Source organism: Loxodonta africana, chromosome 15 (assembly GCF_030014295.1).
Source record: "Loxodonta africana isolate mLoxAfr1 chromosome 15, mLoxAfr1.hap2, whole genome shotgun sequence".
Taxonomy (NCBI): Eukaryota; Metazoa; Chordata; class Mammalia; order Proboscidea; family Elephantidae; genus Loxodonta; species Loxodonta africana.
The window spans coordinates 5,344,727-5,370,211 of NC_087356.1; the positions used below are offsets into that span (position 1 = coordinate 5,344,727).

General features: G+C 43.6%; 1 protein-coding gene and 1 non-coding gene across 4 annotated transcripts in view; one reads left to right on the top strand and one right to left on the bottom strand.

Moving 5' to 3' along the window:
- Window positions 1-25,113, bottom strand: part of AFF3 (ALF transcription elongation factor 3) — a 667,929-nt gene extending 642,816 nt beyond the window's left edge. The window contains exon 1 of one of the 3 annotated variants that reach the window (XM_023552564.2): window positions 24,953-25,113. The gene's annotated coding sequence lies outside the window, so the exon portion shown is untranslated. The remainder of the gene's footprint in view (window positions 1-24,952) is intronic. The other 2 variants (XM_064268477.1, XM_064268478.1) reach the window with 2 other exon arrangements.
- On the top strand, window positions 1,652-1,753 carry LOC111751585 (U6 spliceosomal RNA). The gene has a single exon (XR_002786719.1). It is a non-coding gene; the product is annotated as a U6 spliceosomal RNA (small nuclear RNA).
- Window positions 25,114-25,485: the final 372 nt, after the last annotated feature.

Here is a 25,485-nt window from a genome sequence, read left to right on the forward strand (position 1 = left end):
GGACTGGCTCTTTGCACTGCCGGTTGGCAATCCTAGATTATACACAAAGTGCTCAATGAATGTTGGAGGAATCAATTGACTTAGAAATGCCTGAGCTGGTGGAGGCTTTGAGCTGACTCTTAAAGGATGGGTTTGGCCAGTGGAGGGGGAATCAGACCAAATCAGAGAGGAAAGCACACACACAAAGGTACCTGGGGTGAGAAGGACTTTGAATTTCCCACTCAGCCAGATACAATGGGCAGTGGGGCCATAAACTAAACAAGATGCCAGGTAGAAAAGGAGGTTTCAGTCAAATTAATAACCAATCATAGTGATTTGTCATAAATCAGAGAAATTAATGTGCAATAGACCAATGCATCTTGGTGATTCTCTCTGTGTAAAGTTGTCCTTCTCCATATTTGCAACGCTCGGGTCTTCCTACTGTCTTTTTTTATTGGTACATTGCGTGACTTTTGGTTTGTTCAAAAGAGCCTAAGTCTTTGTATACTTTCAAATTTGTTGGCTACCACAATGAGGTATCATTTTCCAAAGGCAGAAATGATCATGAGCGAAACCTCCCAAAGCAGGAACTTTATTTCAAATTTATTTGTTATTACCAAAGTAGGAAGAGCCTTCATGTAATAGGTAGGCCATCATTTTTATTCATCATTTCTCACTAAATCCTAATATGTTCATATGTCAACATTTTGTAGACCAGCAAGCAAAGGCACTAAAAGACAGCATCACTAAAAAAAATTGAGCAAGGAGGTGAAGGGAAAGACAACACACAATACTGGAGAGGTCAGCACAACTGGACTAAACCAAAAGCAAAGAAGTTTCCTGAATAAACCGAAAACTTCAAAGGCCAGAGTAGCAGGGGAAGGGGTCGGGGGACCATGATTTCCGGGGACATCTAGGTCAATTGGCATAATAAAATCCATTAAGAAAACATTCAGCATCCCACTTTGGAGAGTGGCGTCTGGGGTCTTAAATGCTAGCAAGCAGCCATTTAAGATGCATCAGTGAGTCTCAACCCACCTGGAGCAAAGTAGAATGAAGAACACCAAAGACACAAGGTAATTATGAGCCCAAGAGACAGAAGGGGCCACATAAATCAGAGACTACATCAACCTGAGACCAGAAGAACTAGATGGTTCCTGGCTACAACAGATGACTGCCCTGACAGGGAACACAACAGGGAATCCCTGAGGGAGCAGGAGAGCAGGGGATGCAGACCTCAAATTCCTGTACGAAGACCAGACTTAATGGTCTGACTGACACTAGAAGGACCCCGGGGGCCATGGTCCCCAGACCTTCTGTTAGCCTAAGACAGGAACCATTCCCAAAGCCAACTCTTCAGACAGGGATTGGACTGGAGTAATAAGATAGAAAATAATACTGGTGAGGAGTGAGCTTCTTGGCTCAAGTAGACAAATGAGACTATGTGGGCAGCTCCTGTCTGGAGGGGAGATGAGAAGGCAGAGAGGGATAGGAGCTGGCTGAAAGGACATGGGGAGAGGAGTGTGCTGTCTTATTAGAGGGAGAGCAACTAGGAGTGTATAGCAAGGTGTATACAAATTTTTGTATGAGAGACGGACTTGATTTGTAAACTTTCACTTAAGCACAATTTTTTTTAAAAAAAAGGGAAAAAATTAAGAAATGATCAGAGGTCTTGCTTTGGCAGCACATATACTAAAATCGGAACGATACACGGAAGATTACCATGGCCCCTGCTCAAGGAGGACATGACAATTTGTGAAGCTTCCATATTTTGGGGGAAAGTCAGCATAACTTGACCAAGGCAAAGTCATAGAAGCTTCATAGACACACCCAAACTCCCTGAGGGACAGAGTTACCGGGCTGAGGGCCATGGGGACCATGTTCTCAGGGGACATCTAGCTCAACTGGCATAACATAGTTTGTAAAGAAAATGTTCTCCACCTGGCTGTGGTGAGTGGCGACTGGGGTCTTAAAAACCTGTGAGCAGCCATCTAAAATACATCTGCTGGTTCTATCCCAGCTGGAGCAAAGGAGAATGAAGGAAGCCAAATACACAAGGGAAAGATTAGTCCAAAGGACTAATAGACAACAACTACCACAACCCCCACCAGACTGAGCCCAGAACAACTAGATGGTGCCCAGTTACCACCACTGACTTCTCTGGCAGGGATCATAATAGAAGGTCACATACAGAGCAGGAGAAAAATGTAGAAGAAAATTCAAATTCACACACACACACAAAAACCCAGACTTGCTGGTCTGGCAGAGACTAGAGAAACTCTAAGAGTATGGTCCCCAGATACCCTTTTAACTCAGTACTGAAGTCACTCCCAAGGTTCACCATTCAGCCAAAGATTAGACAGATCTATAGGGCAAACAATAAGTGAGGAATGTGCTTTGTAGTTTAATCATGCATATGAGGCAAATAGGTACATCAGCTGAAAAGCAAAGATAAGAAGGCAGGAAGGGTCAGGAAAACTGGATGAATGGAGACAGGGAACCCGGGGTGGAGAAGGGGAGAGTGTTGACACATCACGGGATTGGTGACCAAAGTCACAAAACAATTTGTGTATTAACTGTTTCATGAGAAGCTAATTTGCTCTGTGAACTTTTACCTAAAGCACAATAAAATTAATAAATAAAATGTATTAGACAAGTGGAAAAAAGGAAAGAAATGGTCAGAGCAGAGAGGCAGAGAGTGGAGGAGATCACGATAGTGACGCTATCCAACTCTGAGTAGTGGAAACTAAAAATGGCGCTGGAGTGGAAGACTACCTGTAGGCGCCCTGGCACAGCATTCGTAACTGAGGACAAGAACGTCTCTGGACAGGAGAGGGAAAAAAATGGCTCTTTAATAAACTACATCAAAGTTCCTCAGAATGTCAGTTATCTAAATTGAATGTTTCCCAAGATGTGCGTTCCCCAAATTATGAATCTTTCAGAGATCCACAATGCAAATTAGCAAGGAATGGCTCTGAGAAGGCCTACAGCGAAGGAAAGGATTTAACTTGCTTGACCAAATTTACTTGACCTTAGAATCTATTTTCCACAGAACATCTATGACTCCCTCCCAGGATTGTATGAGAAATGTTATTAAGAAACCAACGTTTAATTTCAGAGTGTCTGCTATATCCTAAAAAAAAAAAAAAAAAAAATCCTAGGTGGCCAATAAATGCTTACTTTTTCATTTTTAGCAATGGTTTTCTAATAGCTAGATCACTGTCATCAACAGTTTCTCAAAAAGTGGATTTTAAAAAAGGTGAGGTAGTCATGACCTTCAGAATCAAGACAAAACCTTAGAATTAGGAAGAATATGGCTTTCTTGATATCTACTAAAAATAATCCAATACATTTCTACTATCCCATGGCCTGCCCAACGCAGGGATAAATTATGCCCTCTAGTTCCACAGCACATGGTTCTTGTGAAACTGTTAATTCTACTTAGATGCCTTCTGAGTGTGAGGGGATTTTAATTATCTCATTTTCTTTAATAGCAGAGAGTGGATTAATTGCTGAAGAGAGAAAAAAAATGGCTGTTACATGGATGAAATGGTGCCGCGTCCCTGGTGTGTTGCTGGTGATATGACCAGCAAGGTGGAAGCTTAAACTATATGGTATACGAATGCCTATATTAAAAAAAAAAAAAAAAACATAAGGCTAATTATTCATAGAACACTATTTTTCACTGTATCTTGACGTTTATTTGGTTTAGTGGAATGAGAATACATATGTACATCAGGTGGACTTCTCAAATGCTGGTGTCATCACACACTGCCTATTTAACCACAAGCAAGACTCTGAACTTTAGTTCCCTCTTTGTAAAACGGCTTTAATTGTGTTGGAGTCCTAGAACAAAGCCCTCCTGATTTGGGCATTTAGAAGTCCCCAGGATGATGGTAGCTCACAATTATCTTACCGTAAAGCAAAACTTTCCAGAAGACACAAGCGCTGCGGGCCCCTCACAGCTCCTAGTCAAAGTTTTCCGTGAGGAGAAAGACTGAGCTAGAAAATAGACCTACTAACAGCAAGCGTGGGCAACACACACAGTCCTTCTCCGTTAGTCCTTTTCCCTTAAATAGAAATGCAAAACCTGAGGATTGCCAGGCATGCAAGCATACAGTAGAAACAGGAAAACGGACCCAGAAAAAAATAATGACAGTCAGGGGGCAGCAGACAGCACTAAAACGCTCTAGTTAACGCCCCAGGGAAATTTTAAAGAGATGTTGTACCCTTAAACTCAGAGCGGAGCCCTGGTGGCGCAGGGGTTAAGAGCTCGGCTGCTAACCGAAAGGTCCACAGCTCGAAGCCACCAGCTGCTCCTTGGAAATCCTATGGGGCAGTTCCAGTTTGTCCTAGAGGGTTGTTATGAGTTGGAACCGACTCGACGGCACCTAGCAACGACAACATAGGGTCACTATGAGTCGGAATTGACTCCAAGGCAAAGGGTTATACTTAGAACAAAACAATAAGAAAAAGAAAAAATTAGAGAATAAGAGATCCTCGCAGATTAAAAAATAAATAAAGAATGACTACAGAATTTGTTTAAAATCAAAGAAGGACTAGAAAATAAGCTCAAGGATTCTCCTCTTAGACTATGTGGGGGGCAGGGGAGGGGTGAAGAAATTGAAAAAGAGAAATCATAGAAGGCCAGTCCAGAAGGTTTAACGTACAGGATTGGAGATGAAAAAATTATCAAAGAAATACTTGAAGAAAAAATTTCCAAAGCCAAAGACAAAACTCTTCACGTGTAAAAGGGCTCCCTGAGTGCCCAGAACAATTAATGAAAAGAGAGACTATCCTTGATATGTCAGAACAACAAAGATAAAAAGTAACTTCTAAAGGCTGCTATACCCAGACGGCTCTCAGGCAAGTGTGAGGGCAGAATAATGATATTTTCAGACAGAAGGATCTCAGAAAGTTTATCTCCCATACATCCTTTTCTTTGGAGGTATGTGAAGTTGATATACTCCAGAAAAACAAGAGAGTGAAATAACAAGCAAGTCGTGGGGACAGGAGACTGTGGCTCTAATTCCAGGCTCCTTGTAATAGCCATAGAAAAAACTTGCAACATGGCAATTGCTTAGACACAACCAGTACAGACAGGCTTAGGAACAATTAATCATAAGACTACATACATAATGCCAATTCTAGCAGTGCCTGGTGGGTCACATTAAGGATGTCGATGAATTGTTTAAGAAATGTGATATTCGGCCAGAGACTCATTTGTATTTCATTATTACAGATGAGGGTGGGTATTCCCTGGCCCTGTGCATCCACTCTGGATTATAGATTCCACGTCTCTCTGTTCTGGCCTATCAAGAATGAACTGCACCCACTTACCTGAAATGACATATCTAGAAGAGGCAAATGCATAGAGACCAAAGCTTATTGGTGGTTACCCCAATGAAAACGGGAGCTGAGCTAGAAGAAGTATCAATGCATTCAAACTATGGTTTTGGTGAAGAATATCGAATATACCGTTAACTCCCAGAAGAATGAACGGACCAGTGTTAGAAGAAATACAATCAGAAGTGAGGACAGTGAGACTCTGGCTGGCTTACTTTGGACATGACATAGGACAGACCCGTCGCTAGAAGAGGACATCATGGCTGTGATAAAGTAGAGGGTTAGCAAAAACTAGGAAAACCCTCAATGAGACGGAGCGACACAGTAGTCACAACAAGGGACTCAAACATACCCCTGATCATGAAGATGGTTCGGGACCAAGCGACATTCGTTGTTATGCACAAGGTCACCAAGAGTTGGAGTCAGTCTGAGGGCAACTAACAACAACAACACAGGCTGGGAGGAGGGAGAAAAGGGAGTTACCGCTTACAGATTTCTGTTTGGGTGATGAAAAACTCTCGGAAAAAGATAGTGCTGATATTTGCACAACATGGTGGATATAATTAATGTCACTGAATTATACACTTAAAAATGGTCTAAATAGCAAATGTTTTGTTATATGTTTACATATATTCAAACAACAACAACAAAAGAATGGACTCAATTTTTTTTTTTTTTTTTTTTGGATTTGATTTTCAGTCTTTAATAACTTTGGGCTACCAAAGAAAAATAAAATGCTACCTATTAGATAACTGAGTAGAAGGTAGTCAACTTAGGCAAAATGTCTGGATTTTCTCATCACCCAGGCTGTGGAGCTTGTCAGCAGGTTGTGATACTGTTTTAATAGGGCGGCAGGGAAACATTATCAGGACAATTTGGGCATCGATCAGTGGCAAAGCACGTTCTAGTCAAGAAGCCAGAAGAGTGTTTACTAGGATCTCAGGAGCGTGGGGCTGGGCCAGTTGCCAATGATAATTGTAAAGATATGGTCTCTACCCTGAAGAAGTTCCCATTCTTAGAAGACAAAAATAGATATGGATGAAGGCAGATCCAGATTCTCACAGAGCACAAATGCTGCGTGGGGATTAGGCCTGAAGCTCTGGGAAGCTGAATGAACTCTTCCAATCCACTGGGGTCCTTGTTAGTGCATTGAAGCAGTAATTTACTCAATGACAAGAGTTTGTGTCGCTTTCTAAGGCACTTAACTTGCTCCCAGGATGTTGGTTGCACACCAGGGGACTCTGGCTCACTAACACTTGTCATCATTATTTTTCTTTCAATAATACTATTTTCCCCCTGAGAAACTCAAACTTATTACATGAGAAACATAGAAATATAAGTATGTGGTATTTTTAAATAACATGTAGTCAGTGGCCTCAGGGAATTTCTTTTGTAGTAAAGCCTCTCAAATTAATTATATTTTCTCATTTTTGGTTCTAATAATTGACTTTTTTATTTCTATATTTATTCATGTTCTTTCAAAATGAAGAGGTGGGTTGTGTTGACACACTGAGAAAGTATTATTAATTAAAGTTATTTAAAGTCTAAGATGAGCACAGTGCTGATGCGTATAAATCTGCTTGATTGAACTGTGAGATTAATGGAATATGGTGGCAATCCTGGGTGATTGTTGTTAGGTTCCCACGTTGACCCACAGCAACGTCATGTGACAGAGTAGAACTGCCCCACAGGGTTTTCTAGATTGCAGTCTTTATGGGAGCAGATTCCCAAGGCTTTCTCCCATGGGCAGCTGGGTGGGTTTGAACCACCAACCTTTCAGTTAACACCCAAGCATTTAACCGTTGCACCACCAGGTCCTGATCCCGGTGGAGGCACTACTGTATGCATCACCATGTCATCTCCAGGATGCCATTCGCCCAGAAGTTTAGTGCACATGACTCAGCTGTTTAGAAAACTAGGACTTACGGATGAATCTGCGTTAGTCACATTTTAATTAGCATATTCAGTCCCACTCCCTCTGTTGCATTGGCTGGGCTTTCATTGTCATTTATGTTCATGGTCTCATCCAATTCTAACACCACTGCAGGGCGTCAATGGTTGTTATTCCCCTTGAAGAGGTGAGAAACACAAAATTCAAAAGGTTTGATGTCACTTGCCCAGGCCCAGATTAGGGGGTCTTCTGGCTCCTCATCAGGCGCTTCACCGTCTTGCTGACTCCCTGATGTGAAAGTCTGTTTCTCCACACCCCTCCTCCACAAACACTGGAATGTTTGAATAAATAAGGGCTGAGAAGGATGGCCCCAAGAAGCCTCCTCCTCCCAACTTGATGCTGATGACCTACCCAGAGAACTATGCGGAAAATGTGCGTCCCAGGAAAGACCTGGCATTAGTTCAGGAAAGGACATTCGTGAAGCAGGTGGGTCTTCAGCCCTCTCCTGGTAGCTCCCTTTCCCAGCTGAGGCCTCCTTTAGGACAGCTATGAAAAATGTTAATTGCTGTCCAGTTGGCTCCAACTCATGACGACCCCATGTCAAAAGAGGATTAACCAACAGGCAGGGTGTGCACGGGCTTGCACTGAGCAAGATACCCAAGGGCTTAATCGTATTTACTTACTAATCTGTGGTGAGAATTTCACATGGACTTCAGCACATCTTTTACGTGGTGGGGGGGTCAGGTGAAATTGTACACTGCACATGGGTGGGAAGGCACACTTGGGCCTTGGTAACTTGGTTTTGGGGTAATCCGGCCCTTCCCTGTGTATAATAGAATGAAATGTTGCCTGGTCCTGCACCATCTTCATGATCACCGATATATTTCAGTCCATTACTGTGAATATTGTATCAATCCACCTCATGGAGGGTTTCCCTTGTTTTTGCTGACCCTCTACCAAATAGGATGTCGTCTTCTAGCGACTGGTCTTTCACGATGTATTGTCCCAAGTAAGTGAACCAAAGTTATGGCATCCTTGCTTCTAAGGCACATCCTGATTGTATCTCTTCTAAGACTGATGTGTTCCTTCTTTTGGCTGTCTATGGATATTCAACATTCTTTGCCATCACCACAGTTCTAACGCATCAATTCTTCTTTGGGCTTCCTTTTTCAATGTCCAGCTTTCACGTGCACACTAGGCATTTGATCAAACCATGGCTTGGGCCAGGTGCACCTTAGTCGGCAAAGTGATATCTTTGCTTTTTAAAACTTCAAGGAGGTCTTTTGCAGCAGATTTGCCTAGTGAAATACGTCATTTAGTTTCTTGGCTGCTGCTGCCATGGACCAACCCCAGTTTGAAAAATACCACCCCCAGGTTGCTCACTTGCACTCTGTCTTTCTATCTTTGTCCTAGCCCGTTCTCATGGGACAAACTCCCAAGACGCATCTAATGTTTATGTGGCTGGAAGGATGAGCAGAAGTGACCCACTTAAAGAAGGTTAATTTCAGAGTTCAAGGAATGAGTTTTCCAGAGCCTGTCTCTTCAAACCCATGCCACTGGAGATTAATACATGTTGGCTGTTGTTGTTTGGCCCAGAGGACACCTTGAAGATGAAGATTTATGATCTGTTTGCCTACGTCAATCTCACGTTCTTAGATTTATCCACTGAGACGCCAGAAAGCAAAACAGGATACAAAGGTAGAAGTTACAAAGAGGCTGACTTCAGTACGAAATGAAGGACTTTCAAGTAATCAGAGCTCTTGAAAAAGGAATGGCCATAAAAAGCGGCAGCAAGGTTTCTGCTGGCAGAGCAGCTAAACAGAATCGAGTCCTACTTATCAAAGCGTGTTGGAAAAGCAGAGTAACAGGCCTGGTGGAAGGTTAGAATAGATGACCTCTAAGGTCTCAACTGGAGATACTTTAATTTGTTTGTCTTTCCTACGGACACATTTCTAGAGTACAGAGGGAGGGGATGGGGTCAGAGGTCGGGGTCAATAGTCAGTTGCCTCCTGTCCATCTGCCATCTTTGCTAAGCCAAGCTGCTTGTCCCCTAAGTCCAGCCAGGAAGATGAGGACTGTGTCACCAAAGGCAGCAGCTGGCCAGAACGCAGTCCGTAATTAACAGGGTCTGACCATCCTCTCAGAGTCTCCCTGGTTCCTGCTCCATTGACAACCACCACTTCAAAAGAGCAAAAGATCTATCTTGACCAGATTCTGAAATAAGAATCCTTAATGATTGAAAAAAAAAAAAAAAAGCAGAATCATGGGAAAAGGTGACAGGGCTATCATCGTATCACTTGAAAGTGTGCCTACTTGCCAATTACTCTGGATTGATACTTCCTGATGTAAAGAACCAGCTGAACTTAAAATCTAAATCAGATAGTTGACATTTTATTCGACAAAAAAGATAGATCAGCTATTTACGCAAAAACATCTCCCCAGCAGTTTTCCAGGCAAATGTGCTATAACTAAATGTATACATACATAAAGCAGTTCACATTATGAGCAAGTAATGGTCAGGCCATTCCAATGGGCAATTTACTCTCCAGGAAGCCAGCTGGGCTGGGCTGCATACACACTTTTTCCCAGGTTACTCAGAGCCATTTAGAAAATTACTGTTGTGATTCACAAAATGGTCCCCCAATCTGAGGAATTAACCCTCTTCCCAACATGTCTAGTTTACTTTTTCTTCAAGGAATTGACCTGTTAAAGTTGATGCAGGTCCAGTGTCTAAATATTAAGAAGAGCTGATTTTTATGGAGGATTTAGCACGTTCCAATGGGGTCAAGCATAACAATGATCAGGAGGATGGTGCAAAACCAGGCACCGTTTTGTTCTGTTGTACGCAGGGTCACTGTGAGTCGGAACAGACTCGGTAGTACCTAACAACAACAACAGGCAGTCTAAATGCTTTACACAACCTCTTTAAATCCTCACAGCCATCCAGCTGAGACACACAGCTTTGAGTGCCTGGTGCATAGGCAGTGTGCCATGAATGGTCCTGAGTATTATTATTATTTTATAGGAGGCGGCACAGCTGGGATTTGTGGCCACGTCTACACTCAACAGAACCCTTTCACTTGGACTCTATGTGAAATGTATGCTGTTCCTGAGGCGTGTCATAGCCAAGGGTTGTCTCTGGCGGGAGTCCTCGTCTTAGAGGAGGCACGTTGTGTATGTCTCCATTTCAGCAGCTCATGACCAGCTGGGAGAGGTCAAGGGCATGTGGCATATAAAAAGTAGAATGATGAAGATAATAGTCCCCAAAGTCAGATAGGGTGCACAAAGAGTTTCTAGAAGCTCATTGATACAGTCAGTGTTAATAGAATCTATTGCTAGGTTCTTAGCTTGCAAATGTCATCCTTCCTAAAATGGATTGGCCCATGACTGTTCTACCAGCAAAGCTCCATGTCAAATCTCCATTCCCACCTCCCTGCACTACAGACTTTCCCACCCCAAGTACACCCCTCAGCCAGAGTCTGTCATATGTGCGCGTGTAAAGGGCACCCATGTCAGATGGTGCAGCCCTGCAGACAATGGGCTTAGTGAGATGCTGGAGCCTTTGTGAGAATTAGAAAAAAGATGTCCCTTATGAACAACTGCCTCCTTTGCCGTGAGACCAAAAGAACTGGATGGTGCCCAGCTACCATTATAAAACACTTAGATCAAAGATTCCATAGAAGAATTCTGATCAAAAGAGGGAAAATGCAGAACAGAATTTAAAATTTTCATGGAACCCAGACTTCCTGGAGCTGTTGAAGCTGGATGAACCCCTAAAACTATTGCCCCGAGATAATCTTTAAACCTTAAACCAAAAATATCCCCTGAAGTCTTCTTTAAACCAAACGATAGTTTAGCTTAATTAGTAAGGAAAGTCTGCCTCGAGCATTGTGCTCTTTTAAGATCTATCTCTACGAGATCAAATTGACAACAGATTAGATTAGATTAGATTAGATTAGATTAGATTAGATTAGATTAGATTAGATAGGAACCCTAGGGGGCAGAGAGTTTATGTTAATGGGGGCTGAGCAACTCAGAAAAGGAGGGTGGGAGTGGTGGCGCAACTTGAAGAATGTGATCAATGTCACTGAATTGTACAGGTAGAAATTGATGAATTGGTGTACGTTTTGCTGTGTACATTTTAAAAAAGGTATCCTTTCTCCAGTCTAGTAGAGCATGGACTAGATTTTTGGCCTCACTCACACCCTCAGCCAGGCTCCCTTGTACAGGTCACTGGCTGGTAAATCTTACATTGATGCACAGTGTGTTGATTACCCAAGAAATTAAAGCTTCCCAGACACCAAAGGGGAAGTTGCAAATGCTGATTTCCAGGGAGGCTCAGAGCACAAAGCTCTCTCAAGTTCTCTTAGGAGGTCTGTGAGCAAAATCACTTAGACGATACAGTGTGGGGTGAGGAGCTCAGAGAGCTGCCCCTGAGCATGTCTGGCCTCACAGGTCCACCCAGTGGGGACAGTGACAGGGTCACAAAAATCTCCGCTGGGATGAGAGAAGGATTTGCCAGCCAAGGAGCTTAGCCACTCACTCTTTATTTCTAAAAAAGAGTGTTGAGCATCTTCTAAAGTATAAAAATATGATTGCAGACCAGACAACAATAGAGTGAACAGTGGATTAATAAAATGAATGGCCAGAAATTTCACAGCAAGGTTTATGGCCCTGATCTTCCCTGACCCCAGATTATAAATGATAGCGACCCTTTAGGACAGAGCAGAACTGCCCGCATAGGGTTTTCAAGGCTGTAAATCTTTACAGAAGCAGGCTGCCGCATCTTTCTCCCCTGGAGCAGCTGGTGGGTTTGAACCGTGGACCTTTCAGTTAGCAGCCAAGCTTTTAATTGCTGCACCACCAGGGCTGCTACACCCATACTCTATTTGAAACCCAAAAAGATGGGCTCAACATGCCAGGTGGTCTTTAGGAACAGTGAAACACACCTACTCCTGTGAAATTCAGACCCCAGGAGCTGACTTCCTTGTTTTTAACCCACCTGAGGAAATGGTACTGAGTGCTGCATGGTGATTTCTCAGCCTCTGAGCTACTCGGATGAGTGTGATGTTCAGCTTTGTGTTACTGATATGATGTAAGCGCAGCTTTCCTAGGAGGAGCTGCCTTTTAAAATAGGTTTCTGAAGAATTAAAGAGCTCCTGTGACACCTTCTCTTCGTTGCATTTATGAGTCAAATGGTGGAAGAAAGAGGTGTGACAGGCGTATCGCAGGAAATGAAGAAGGAACAAGCGAAATATGGGACAAACGTTTTTAAAGCTCCATCTGTGTGTCCTACGTGGCATTAAAAAAGAAAAAAGAAAAAAAAACCCTGTTGCCATTGAGTCAGTTCCAACTCATACTGACCATATAGGACAGAGTAGGACTGCCCCATAGGATTTCCAAGGAGCAGCTGGTGGATTCAAACTGCCAACCTTTTTCTTAACATGTGGAATCCTTAGCCAGTGCACCAGGGCTCCTACATGGCAGTAGGAGATAATAATACCAAATCAACCTACTTATTTTATGTCCCTGAGTGGCACAAATGGTTACTATGCTCGGCTGCTAATCAAAAGGTTGGAGGTTTGTCATGGATGACTCTGGAAGGCATTATACTGAGTGAAATTAGTGAGTTGCAAAAGGACAAATATTGATGAGACCGCTAATATAAGAACCCAAGAAAAGGTTTGAACACAGAAGAAAACATTCTTTGATGGGTACAAGGGTGGGAAGGGAGGGAAAGGGGAATTCACTAACTAGATAGGAGGCAAGAATTATTTTAGGTGAAGGGGAAGACAGCACACGATACACGGGAAGTCAGTACAACTGGACTAAAGCAAAATTTAAGAAGTTTCCTGAACACAGCCAAACACTTTGAGGACAGAGTAGATGGGGCTGGGGTGTGGGGACTATGGTTTTGGGAAACATCTAGGTCAATTGGCATTACAAAGTTTATTAAGAAAACATTCTGCATCCCACCCTGGTGAGTGGCTTCTCGTGCCTTAAAAGCTTGAGAGCTGCCATCTAAAATGCATCAATATGTCCCAATTCACTTGGAGCAAAGGAGAATGAAGAACACCAAAGACACAAAGAAAACATTAGCCCAAAAGACGAAAGTGCCACATAAACCAGAGACTGCATCAGCCTGAGACCAGAAGAACTAGATTGTGCCCGACTACCATCAATGACTGCCCTGACAGGGAACACAACAGAGAGCAGGAGAAAAGTGTGCAACAGAACTCAAATTCATGTAAAAAGACCAGACTTAGTGGTCTGACTGAGACTGGAGGAACCCCAGAAGACATGGTCCCCAGACACTTTGTTAGCCCAGAGCTAAAGCCATTCTCAAAGCCCACTCTTCAGACAAAGATTAGACTGGACTATAAAACATAAAACAACACTTACGAAGAAGAGTGTGCTCTTAGTTCAAGCAGATACACGAGATCAAATGGGCGGCTTCTTTCTGGACGCAGGGTGAGAAGGCAGAAAGGGACAGGAACTGGTTGGCTGAACTGGAAAGGGGGAGTGTGCTGTCATATTAGAGGGATTGCAACTAATGTCACATGACAATATGTGTGTAAATTTTTGTATGACAAATTGAGCTGTAAGCTTTCACCTAAAGCACAATTAAAACAAAAAAACAAAAGGTTGGAGGTTTGAGTCTACCCAGAGGTGCCTTGGAAGAAAGGCCTGGCAATCTGCTCTGACACACATTCGGTCACCATTAATCAACTCAGTAGGAACTGTTATTTATTTGTTTGTTTTTGTATTCTAGGCACTGTTGTAAGAAAACCAAACCAAACCCAAACCCATTGCTGTCGAGTCGATTCGGATTCATAGCAACCCCACAGGACAGACTAGAACTGTGCTATAGGGTTTCCAAGGACCGGCTGGTGGATTCAAACTGCCGACATTTTGGTCTTAATCACTGGGCCACCAGGGCTCCTGTTCTAAGACAGGTATATACATTTGCTGATTGAATATGTACAGCTTCCCATTTTACAGATTGGGAAGCTGAGTAGCTTGCCCACCACCACACAACCAGTAATGATGGAGTCAGGGGCTTAATGTGCAGTCCGCCTGCTACGAGGGATGACTGTCCCAGCACAGCCTTCCTCCTTGGCAGGATGTTCTTGGGTCTGCATTTTGGGCCACTGGTTTTCAATCTACACCCAGAGACTGAACCTAGTGGTTCTGCTGTTAAAATGGAATGCTGCCTGTCTTTTCATAATTGAAAGGAAAAAAAAGAAATAAGTAGAATTTTCTGTTTGTCTTATGGCTCACATACATTTTTAAAAAACCGTTGGCTTCCCCTATTGATCGCTTGCAGACAGCAAAGCAAATTATTAGGTAACAAATGGCTTTTTTTTTTTTTTTGACATGAGTTTGTAACATTAATTTTTTAGAGTACAGCAGCAATATAGAGTCTTTTAAAACGAGGGAATCAAAAAGGAATGAAAATATAAACTGCATTCATTCACTATTCCAGCACTAGATAGAACCAGCCGCTGCTTGGAAAGCCTATGGGGCAGTTCTACTCTGTCCTACGGGGTTGCTATGAGTTGGAATCGACTCGACAGCAACAGGTTTGGGGTTTAGATGTGACCGCTTTAATGTTTGCATGTACATCTTCTGATACACATGCTTTAATGTTTGCATGTACATCTTCTGGTACACATGCTTTAATGTTTGCATGTACATCTTCTGGTACACATGCTTTAATGTTTGCATGTACATCTTCTGGTACACATGCTTTAATGTTTGCATGTACATCTTCTGGTACACATGCTTTAATGTTTGCATGTACATCTGGTACACATGCTTTAATGTTTGCATGTACATCTTCTGGTACATATGCTTTAATGTTTGCATGTACATCTTCTGGTACACATGCTTTAATGTTTGCATGTACATCTGGTACACATGCTTTAATGTTTGCATGTACATCTTCTGGTACACATGCTTTAATGGTTGCATGTACATCTTCTGGTACACATGCTTTAATGGTTGCATGTACATCTTCTGGTACACATGCTTTAATGTTCGCATGTACATCTTCTGCTACACATGCTTTAATGTTTGCATGTACATCTTCTGGTACACATGCTTTAATGTTTGCATGTACATCTTCTGGTACACATGCTTTAATGTTTGCATGTACATCTTCTGGTACATATGCTTTAATGGTTGCATGTACATCTTCTGGTACATATGCTTTAATGGTTGCATGTACATCTTCTGGTACACATGCTTTAATGGTTGCATGTACATCTTCTGGTACACATGTATTTTTTCACCAGAGTGCAGTCATACTCTGCTCTTGTTACTATTGTGTGCCATCAAGTCGATAAGGACCCATATCGACTCTACAGGACAGAGTAGACCTGCCCCATTGGGTTTCCTAGGCTGTAACCTTTGCAGAAGCAGATTGCCAGGTCTTTTCTCCCACGGATTGGCTGGTAGGTTTGAACCGCCAACCCTTCAGTTAACAGCCAAGTTCTTAACCATTGCACCACCAGGGCTCCTTAGCCATACCGTTCATACTACTTTTTAACCAGCTTATTTTCACTTAACAACATAAAGGATCATCTTTCCATCTCAAAAGAAACGTACATCAGGATTTTACATAACTATACATAGTATTTTGCCAGAGTTAGGCACTATCATTTATTAAAGCCATACCCTGTTTTGGGAATTCATCTCATCTCTGTTTTTTTGCTATGATTATACACATCACAGCAAATATCTGTGTGCGTGTGTGCGTGTGTGTGTGTAGAAATTACAAGGAATGAAAATGCTGGGTCACATAACACGCACCTGTGTAAGGTCTGTGATACCTGCAGGGGATTCTTCAATGTTCTCTGTACCGGGGACACAGCAGGGCACTTACACTCTGGAGGAGGGAGGCTGTGCGTGGAAATCCACTCCACAGCAACTAACAACGAAAACAAAAATACGTACAATAATGTGTTAGCCAACTGCCGTCAGGTCAGCTCTGACTCACGACCGCTCCGCGTGTGTCAGAGCAAAACCCTGCTCCACGGGGTGTTCAATGGCTGATTTTTTGGAAGTAGATTGCCAGACCTTTTTTCCTAGGTGCCTCTGAGTGGACTCGAACCTCCAGCCTTTTGGTTAGCAGCCAAGGACCTTGACAGTTTTCGCCACCCAAGGAATCCCTATAACATGTTACCCTTTGCGGTTGAGTCGATTCCCACTCATAGCGACCCTATAGGATAGAGTAGAACTACCCTATAGGGTTTTGAAGGAGCGGATGGTGGATTTGAATTGCCGACCTTCTGGTTGGCAGCCGAGCTCTTCACCATGCTGTGGACAGGGGGAAGCAGGGCTGGTGTTCAGGGAAGTCCTCTCTGAAATGGTGGCATTTGGGCAGAGACCTGAAGGAAGTGAGAGGCAACCCAAGCGTCCAGGAAGGGCATGCCAGACACATACTAAGTTTGAGCATGTGCGCACGTGTGTGTGTGCCTGCTTCCTCTCCTTTCCCATTGATACGTCCATCCATCCTGGAACCATGTGACGTGGGAAGCTTTCATACCTGACCCAGCAAGCACCCCTCCATCCCCATCCCCACTTGTCCTTTTTCACAACCATCCTCGGCATTCTTATCTAAAATTCCAAATGCAGTTTAGATACATTTTATCAAGTTCATTTCCTCCCAAATGCACTGGAATTTTGCTTTTTATGTATACGTTAATTTGTGAGAATTTATATTGAGTTTTCTTGTCTACCGTCTGCAAGGCTTGTTTCCGTTTGTACGTCTTACTTCCCTAAGTAGATTTCGTAGTTCTGTTTCACAAAGTTCTCTTTTGTTCCCTCAGTTCATTTCTAGATATTCAAATTTCAGAGGCCTTTGTGAATTATATCTTTTTTTTTTTTTCCACTGTAGTTTCTTACTGGCTATTTTTGCTGCAAGAAATCTGTTTATTTTTTATATTTTGTATCCAAACAAACAGAAAAAAAGTGCATTTTTTTTTTTTGGATACTGCAAGAAATCTGTTTATTTTTTATATTTTGTATCCAGATACCATAAATAATTCTTTTACTGTTTACAGAGATTTTAGAGTTGGTGCAAACATTTCAACACCTTGGTTCTTTTCATGGGCCTGGGGGCTCACAGGAGCCCTAGTGGCACAGTGGTTAGGGGTTCGTCTGCTAACTGAAAGGTCCGCAGTTTGAACCCACCAGCCACTCAGCAGCCTTTTATAAAGATTACAGCCTTGGAAACTCTATGGGGCAATTCTACTCTGTCTTAGAGGGTAGCTATGAGTCAGAATCAACTCGACAGAAATGGATTTTGTTTGTTTGGGGGCTCACTGCTATGCATTTATATAGCAGATGGATAAGGCAGTCCTAATTTCTGCAAGGAGAATCATTAGTAGTTTGGAGGGTGAGATTTAACATGTCAGTATTTCAGGGTGTTTTCCAAAGAACGCCATGAGTTTCAGGGCTCTGGGAATGATTGGAGCCTCACATTTTGAATTGCCCCAGATATTCCCAATTTCAACTATTCTTCTTTTTGTTAACCCCTGAGTCCTACCATATGTCCTTTGATCTTTGCTTCAGAAAATTTTGTCACGGTATTTAGAAATAGGGACAGGCCAGGCAAAGCTATAACATATGGGATGTTTTTCCTCTGAACCCCTAACTTGCCTCTTCCTAGTTAGCCAATCCTGGAGCACTCACGTACACACACACACACACACACATACACACACACAGAGCGGTTAATGGTTAATTCATTCAGCTGGCACCATACTCGCTGCTGCTGTGTCGCCTGGACTGAGCATAACCCTAAGGCAGCCTGGTGTGGAAGGTTTTAGAGTTGGGCAGTCAGGGTTTGAACCCCACATATAGCTGTGTGTCCTTGGGCAGGTTTCTTAACCTTGGTTCTCCATTTGCAAAATGAGTGCATAATATCTACCTTACGAGTCCCTGGGTGGCGTATTGGTTAAACGCTCGACTACTCACCAAAAGGTTGGTGGTTCAAACCCACCCAGAGGCACTAGAAAGAAAAGCCTGGTGATCTGCTTCCAAAAAGATCACAGCCTTGAAAACCCTGTGGAGCGCAGTTCTACTCTGCAACACATGGTGTCGTCACCTTGAGTCGGAATCGGCTCGACAGCAACTGGTTAATATCTACCTCGAAGGGCTGTTGTGAGAGCTTGGAAAATGTCTGTAATAGCCCAGAACAGAACAGGAGCTCGGGAAATCGTACCTATTACTATGGTTTAGGGTTCGGCATTACTGCTCCAGTTCTAAGGAATTTCCTTGGTCTCCTACTCTACTCCCAGTGTAGAAGCAGAGCAATGGGAAAGGGAACAAAGAAAGCAGTGGAGAAGCCATTCGCCTGGTGCTCCCTTTTTCACGCGTCTTCTACATGAACAAACCCACCAGGGGCTAGTCTTTTCATTTATAACAAGCCAGCCTCCACTCAGAGTCTGCACAGCAGCCATGGACTGCGTGGAAGACATTTGTCAATTTGGGAGCTGTCATCCTCCAACCGTCCATCTCTTCCTATTACCCCTCCAGTCTTCCCTTCTGAGACGTCCTGCTGTGTAGAGTTCTGGGAGGCAGTGCCTGAAACCAAGGATCTGATCTGCCCTTCCCCAGTGGAAAATGAGAAAAGAAGGCAGCTCTCTCACCACAGTCAACATCCAGGACTTCAGAGAACGACGAAATCTCAAAACACAGCACTCGATGGGACGTGAAAATTGCGTTACAGTGAGCCACCCTCACGTTAAAGAGGATTTTGGAGTAGAAGGCCTTTTCTTTTGTAACATGTCAGTCAAAGGGGGCAGAGGATGGTCCTACGACCCAGCAACCCCAGCGGTAGGTATATACCCAGAAGTGAAAGCAGCAGCGCAAACAGAAACCTGCACACCACTGCAGCGCTCTTCACCATAGCCAAAAGGTGGAAACAGCTGAAATGTCCGTCAACAGATGAATGGATGAATAAAACGTGGTGTATACACACATGGAATAAAGAAAAACGAAGTTCTGATGCATGCCACAACGTGGACAAACCTTGAGAACACCATGCTGTGTGAAATAAGCTAAAGGACAGATACTGTACAATTTCACTTACATGAAATATGCAAATATATAGAAATTGGAGATTATTGGTGGTTACAAGGGGTAGGAGGGAGGGAGAAAGGAGGAACTTATGATTAAAGGGCATTGGTGTTTGCCCTCAAGTTGATTCCGACTCATAGCGACCCTATGGGACAGAGTAGAAGTGCCCCACAGGGTTTCCAAGGAGTGGCTGATGGATTTGAACTGCAGACTTTTTGATTAGCAGCCCAATGTTTCACCACTTAGGTTTATGTCAATGGTGGTGGAATGATTTAGAAAAGGGTAGTGAGAGCCAGTGCCCAGTATGAAGACCATAATCAATGTCACTGAATTGCACATGCAGGGATTTCGAGATGGGTTGTTTTTTAAAACTATTTTCACTACAGTAGAAAGAGCGAGGGACACAGGATGACGCAGGAGTGGAGGAAAGGGTGAAAATCAACAGACTCAAACAGGAACTCTTCACATGTTTTTGGAAGTTGGAAGATTTCCTATTCCAGGAGGGGCAGTTAGGTGTACAACTTGCCCTTTCTCTCTCGTCTTCATCCACCGTGTGGGTACGACCCCCCGGGCCCTGAGGAAGCTGCCACGAAGTCTTTTGATTGTCGTCCTACTTAACATGTCCCGTGGTCTGCTGGCTGATGGTAGTTTAAGCAGGATCTAATTGGTACCATATTGTCGATTGAATTAAGTGCCATATGATAGAAATTTAAACCATGGTAATTTTTCCATAAAGAAAAATCTGTCAACAGACTATAGCAGAGACGCAGCAATAAATCAGGTTGTCGTGTTTATTAGTTATCTCAGGAGTCTAGTTGTCTTGTGTTCATTATAACCCCCCTATTTTATCACCGTTAAAAGCTATAAAGAGGAGCATTTGTACAAGGTGCTTTTTAATAGGGTTATATTTGTACCCAAACACCTGCTTGTTTTTAATCAGGAGAAAATGGTGCCGTTTCACTTGAAAACGAACATGTATTTTGACTGTTTTCTGGGTGAGGGGTAATGTTTTTGGTTTTTCAGAAAGCTGTGTTTTAGCACACTGAGACTCGACTCATGACTAATCAAAGAAAAGCCAATAAAAACAAAAAACGATATAGCACCGTTTGCTTATTAGATCTTCTGAAAGTAAAAGAACAGGTAGGATGGTTTCACCAAAGAATCCGTAAAAGAACAGTACTGCAGTTTGGTTTGTAATACCAAGAAATTGAAAATAATTTTCCACTTATGAAGATTGGTTAAACCCGTTACGGAATATCAGTCCAAGAGAATACGGCGTGGCCATTGGAAGGAATAAGCTGAATCATTCTTAATGACATGCCAACTAACCAAATTTAACTCCCATTTCTGCCCTTTTGGAACGTATAGACCGAGAGGTCCAAGCGTGGGTGGGAGCTGGGACTGCGGATTTTTACTCTAATACTTCTGTATCGTTGTGAAATCTCTACATCACACTTCTTAATTTTAAAAAAACAACATTATTTAACTGTCATTAAGAACCAACACCAGTTGTGCTTTCCCTTCCTCTTTAACTTGCCTTTACTGAAAGTAAGTTTCAACATTTCTTATACGAATCAGAAAGATTATAGTAGAATTCTTAGATATAGCATAATTGGAACCTCATAAAACCCTGTGAGCCCTGCAGGGCAGGTTATTATACCCACTCTGCAGTAAACACGTGCAGCCACTAACCAAAAAGCTGGCAACTCGGGCCCACCCAGAGGCACCTCAGAACAAAGGCCTGGTGATTTACTTCTAAAAAATCAGCAATTGAAAATTCTTTGGAGCACAGTTCTCCTCTGATGCACTTGGCGTCGCCATGAGTCAGAATCGACCTGACAGCAGCTGGCTTAAACAGATAAAGAAACTGAAGTGAGGAAGAGAAAGTGGTTTAGTGAAGGGGCGGAGGCAGGATGCCCGCCCAGGAGTTAGAGCTCGGGGCAGCAGTGCAGAATGAAGGGTCTAGAAACGGGAGGCCAGCATCCTGCTCCCCACCAGGCTGTTAATTCTCCACGTGACCTTGAAATCATTTCTTGAATTCCCCCATCCGTTACGTTTCATTGCCATTCAATCCTTATTCTAGTGGTGATACGTGGGGTTAGGAGCACGGGCTCCAGAGATAGTCAGATCCCAACTCCACCACTGCCCAGGTCTGCGCTCCAAGGGCATCTCCAGCTCCTCTGTACAGTAGGGGTGATCACAATGGATCTCACACACTGAAGCGAGAGAAGGCGTGTAAGGCACTGAGCACGCTGCATTAGGCACGTGTTTGCTGTTATCTGGGTGTCATGGTTACATGGATCCTCTGTCTAAGGTGCTGTGCACACGAACATACAAGTTGTGTACTAGCACTTGTGATCCAGTCCACGGAGTGCCAGGTGCTTACTTCTCTCACATGTGTGACCTGTGGTTAGGAGTGTGGCTGTTCTCGCTCCCCAGCCTCCTCTACGGCTCTGCAGGGTAACCCGCACGGGGCTGTTCCTCTGACCTCCTGTGTCTCCTCCTAAAGCCATTTTACAAACTCCCCACCCTGCCTTCAATCTTTCCCAGCCTCCTACCATCTCCCTTCAAGTTTGACAGCTTAATTGAATAAAACTAAAAAACCCGTTGCCTTGAGTCGATTCCGACTCATAGTGACCCTATAGGACAGAGTAGAAGTGCCCCATAGGGTTTCCAAGGAGCAGCTGGTGGATTTGAACTGCCTACCTTTTGGTTAGCAGCCTTAATGCTTAACCACTGTGCCACGCAATAATAATGGTGGAGCCCTGGTGGCACAGTGGTTAAGAGCTCAGCTGTGGCAAAGGGTTTAATAATAATGGCAGCTAACATTCACCAGCCCTTTCAGTGTGCCCTGACACTATTCTAAGCACATGTGTTATCTCATTAAACCCACACCTGAGAAGCTGTTACGTTGTTAGCTGTCATGGAGTCTGACCCTGTCTCGTGGCCATTTCAGACACAATAGAACAAAACTCCGCCCAGTCGGGTTATGCCTGTGATCAGTTGTGGATCAAACTGTTGTAGTCCATACGGTTTTCAGTGGCTGATTTTTGAAGGAGATTGCCAGGCCTTTCTTCCTACTCCATCTTAGTCTGGAAGCTCAGCTGAAACCCAAACCTCCAGTGACAGACAGGTGGTGGCTGCACATTAGGTGGAATGGCTGGAAATTAAACCTGGGTTTTCCACATGGAAGGTGAGAATTCTAACACTGAACCACACCTGGCCTACTCAAGAGGTTGTTGGGTGCTGTCAAGTCGATTCCGACTCACTGCAACCCTATGTGACAGAGTAGACCTGCCCACAGGGTCTTCTGTCTTTCTGGGAGGAGATCACCAAGTCTTTTTCCCATGGAGCACACTGGGTGGGTTTGAACCACCAACCTTTTGGTTAGCAGCCAAGCACTTAACCATCATGTCACCAGGGCTCCTACTTAAGACATTTGTTATTGTTGTTGTTGTGTGCCATCCAGTTGATTCCAACTCATAGCAACCCTAGATGTGGAAACCGTTACTGTACCCATTATACAGAAGCAGGAACTCTACACAGATAGGTATGGTGACTTGCCCAAAGCCATAGTAAGTGGTAGACTAGGTTTTGAATCCAGAAGTCTAGTGAATGAACAATGTACATTTTTTTATTTTCTAAATGCAAAGAAATGTAAATATATGTGGTAGGGGTTGAATTGTGTCCCCCCAAAATGTGTATCAGTTGGCTAGGCCGTGATTCCCAGTACTGCGCAGTTGTCTACCATTTTGTGATCTAATGTGATTTTCCTGTGTGTTGTAAATCCTAATCTCTATGATGTTCATGAGGCAGGATTAAAGGCAGTTATGTTAATAATTTTTTTATTATGTTAACAAGGCAGGACTCAATCTACAGGATTAGGCTGCATTTTGAGTCAGTCTCTTTTGAGATAATAAAACAGAGAATCGAGCAGAGAGGAGAGGGACCTCATGCCACCAAGAATGAAGAGCCAGGAGCAGGGCATGTCCTTTGGACCTGGAGTCCCTGTGCTGAGAAGGTCCTAGGCCAGGAGAAGATCGACCTTCCCCCAGAGCCAACAAGGACAGAAAGCCTCTCCCTGGAGCTGGGACCCTGAATTCAGACTTCTAGCCTCCTAGACTGTGAGAGAATAAATTTCTCTTTGTTAAAGCCATCCTCTTGTGGTGTGTCTGTTCTAGCAGCACTAGATGACTAAGACAACTTGCATCACACAATTAAACACTAAATTAGACAATGCCCAGGGCAAGGAAACAGCAGGTGCCAGAAACAAAATCAACACCCCCCACCCCAGAATATTGAGCGTTTGTGTTCCTTTCACCACAACAGCTGGAGCAAGGTGGGAAACCTTGGAGAAGAAAAGGAAGGAGCTCCTGCAATTAGAGAATTCCTAAACTTTGCACCAAGGAAAAAAATTCTTTTGATAAAAGCAGAGACTATAATTAAAAAAAAAAAAAGTTGCTCATTTATCCTGTACAATTGACACTCAAGGAATGGGTTTGCTGCTGCTTCTTTGCTCACGTGGTTCTGAAGTCACATTGGGTCTTTAGCTATTCTTGTTGTAACATCAGACCCCAGACTACCTGAACAGTCCTCATCCACCTGAATCCCTCATGGGATTCCCGCCCCGCCCACCAAACAAAAGGAATGATTGAATGCGTATCTAAACATGATTTAGGAGCCCTGGTAGCACAACAGGTAAGCATTTGGCTGCTACCTGAAAGGTTGGGAGTTCAAACTCACCCAGCAGCTCCTCAACAGAAAGACCTGTCCATCTGCTCCCATGAAAATGAAAGCCCAGAAAACCACCGGGGGCAGTTCTACCCTGTCACATGGGGTCTCTATGAGTCGAAATTGATGGCACCCAACAACAACAACAGAACGTGATTTAACTTTTATATTTTAAGACCTCAATAGCAGGGAATTCATGTACTAGAAAAAATCCTTTGTAATACTACTGGTTCCCTGTAGCTTCAAAAGTGTGGCCACTGTTGTAGTTTTATATGATGCATGTGTTGTGTGCATGTATGTATGTGTATATATACACACAATGTGCTGTGTATATATACATAATATATATTACGTGTGTACACACACACACGCACTGGTACCCAAGGCATACAAAGATAATGCTGTTACCCCTGACGATGAGAGGGTCGTGCCTTCTGATCTATTTCTGCAGGAGTTGTGGTGGACTTAGGATGAACCACACACACTGTCTCCTTCCTGTGACCAAAGCCAGGCCTCTGTGAGGTCACTCACTGAGGTCTTCCTTGTGGTCCAGTCTCTGGAAATGTCATGGGTTCTTTTCTCGAGATGAGGGTTAACCACCTAAATGAAGAGCAGACATGTTTTCACAAGTACCCATGGGCCTAGCTATCATCATAAGTGCATGTGAGCACATTCGGACCTCAGATGTGTTTTCTTTACATGCTACACACACGTGCATCCTGTGACCATCTCTGCCTTCTCAATCTGCCGGCCATTCAACCAGGGCTGGAATACCTCCATGGGCAGAAGAGGACATCCAGCCTGAGGAGCTGAGGCCAGGCTACCTTGAGCCTCATCTCTCAGGGCACACAGTGAAGGTCACTTCTTTTCTACCCAAGTCAACCCAGACGGCCCAGACATGGGGCTTCTTGGTCTTACCTCTCAACTCACGGGCTCCTTTTCTTTCTCTCCCAAATTAGCTGTCCAGCTTCTTTCCTCTGAGGCTGAGCGTGGAGCTCCCTGTCTTGCTGGAAAGCTTTCTGAATTACACTTCCTGTATCAACAGGAAGAGTGTGTGTGGCCGCGACTCAAGCGTGCAGGTGTTGATAGAGGACGTGAGAGTGTGGAGGCAAGTGACTGAACCACCCAGTGGTGTTCCTCTCTGCCAGGCACCCAGCCAGCCTTTTCTCACCAACTAGAAGGCCAGGTCTACCAGAGGGGTGGAAGCAGAAGCCTGGGGTCACCCTGGGCTTCACTTTTACAGCTCCACCACTCCCTAGCTCTACATAGGCTCCTTATCAAGAATCCCAGCGAAATACTGGAGTCTATTAAATGTATTCTTATCATCAAGTAGACTGATTCAAATGGAGTAGTATGCGGGCAGCAGTGGTTTTGTGATACAATTCTCACCTCCCATGCGGGAGACCCAGGTTTGATTCCTGACCAATGCACCTCGTGCACCCGTCTGTCAC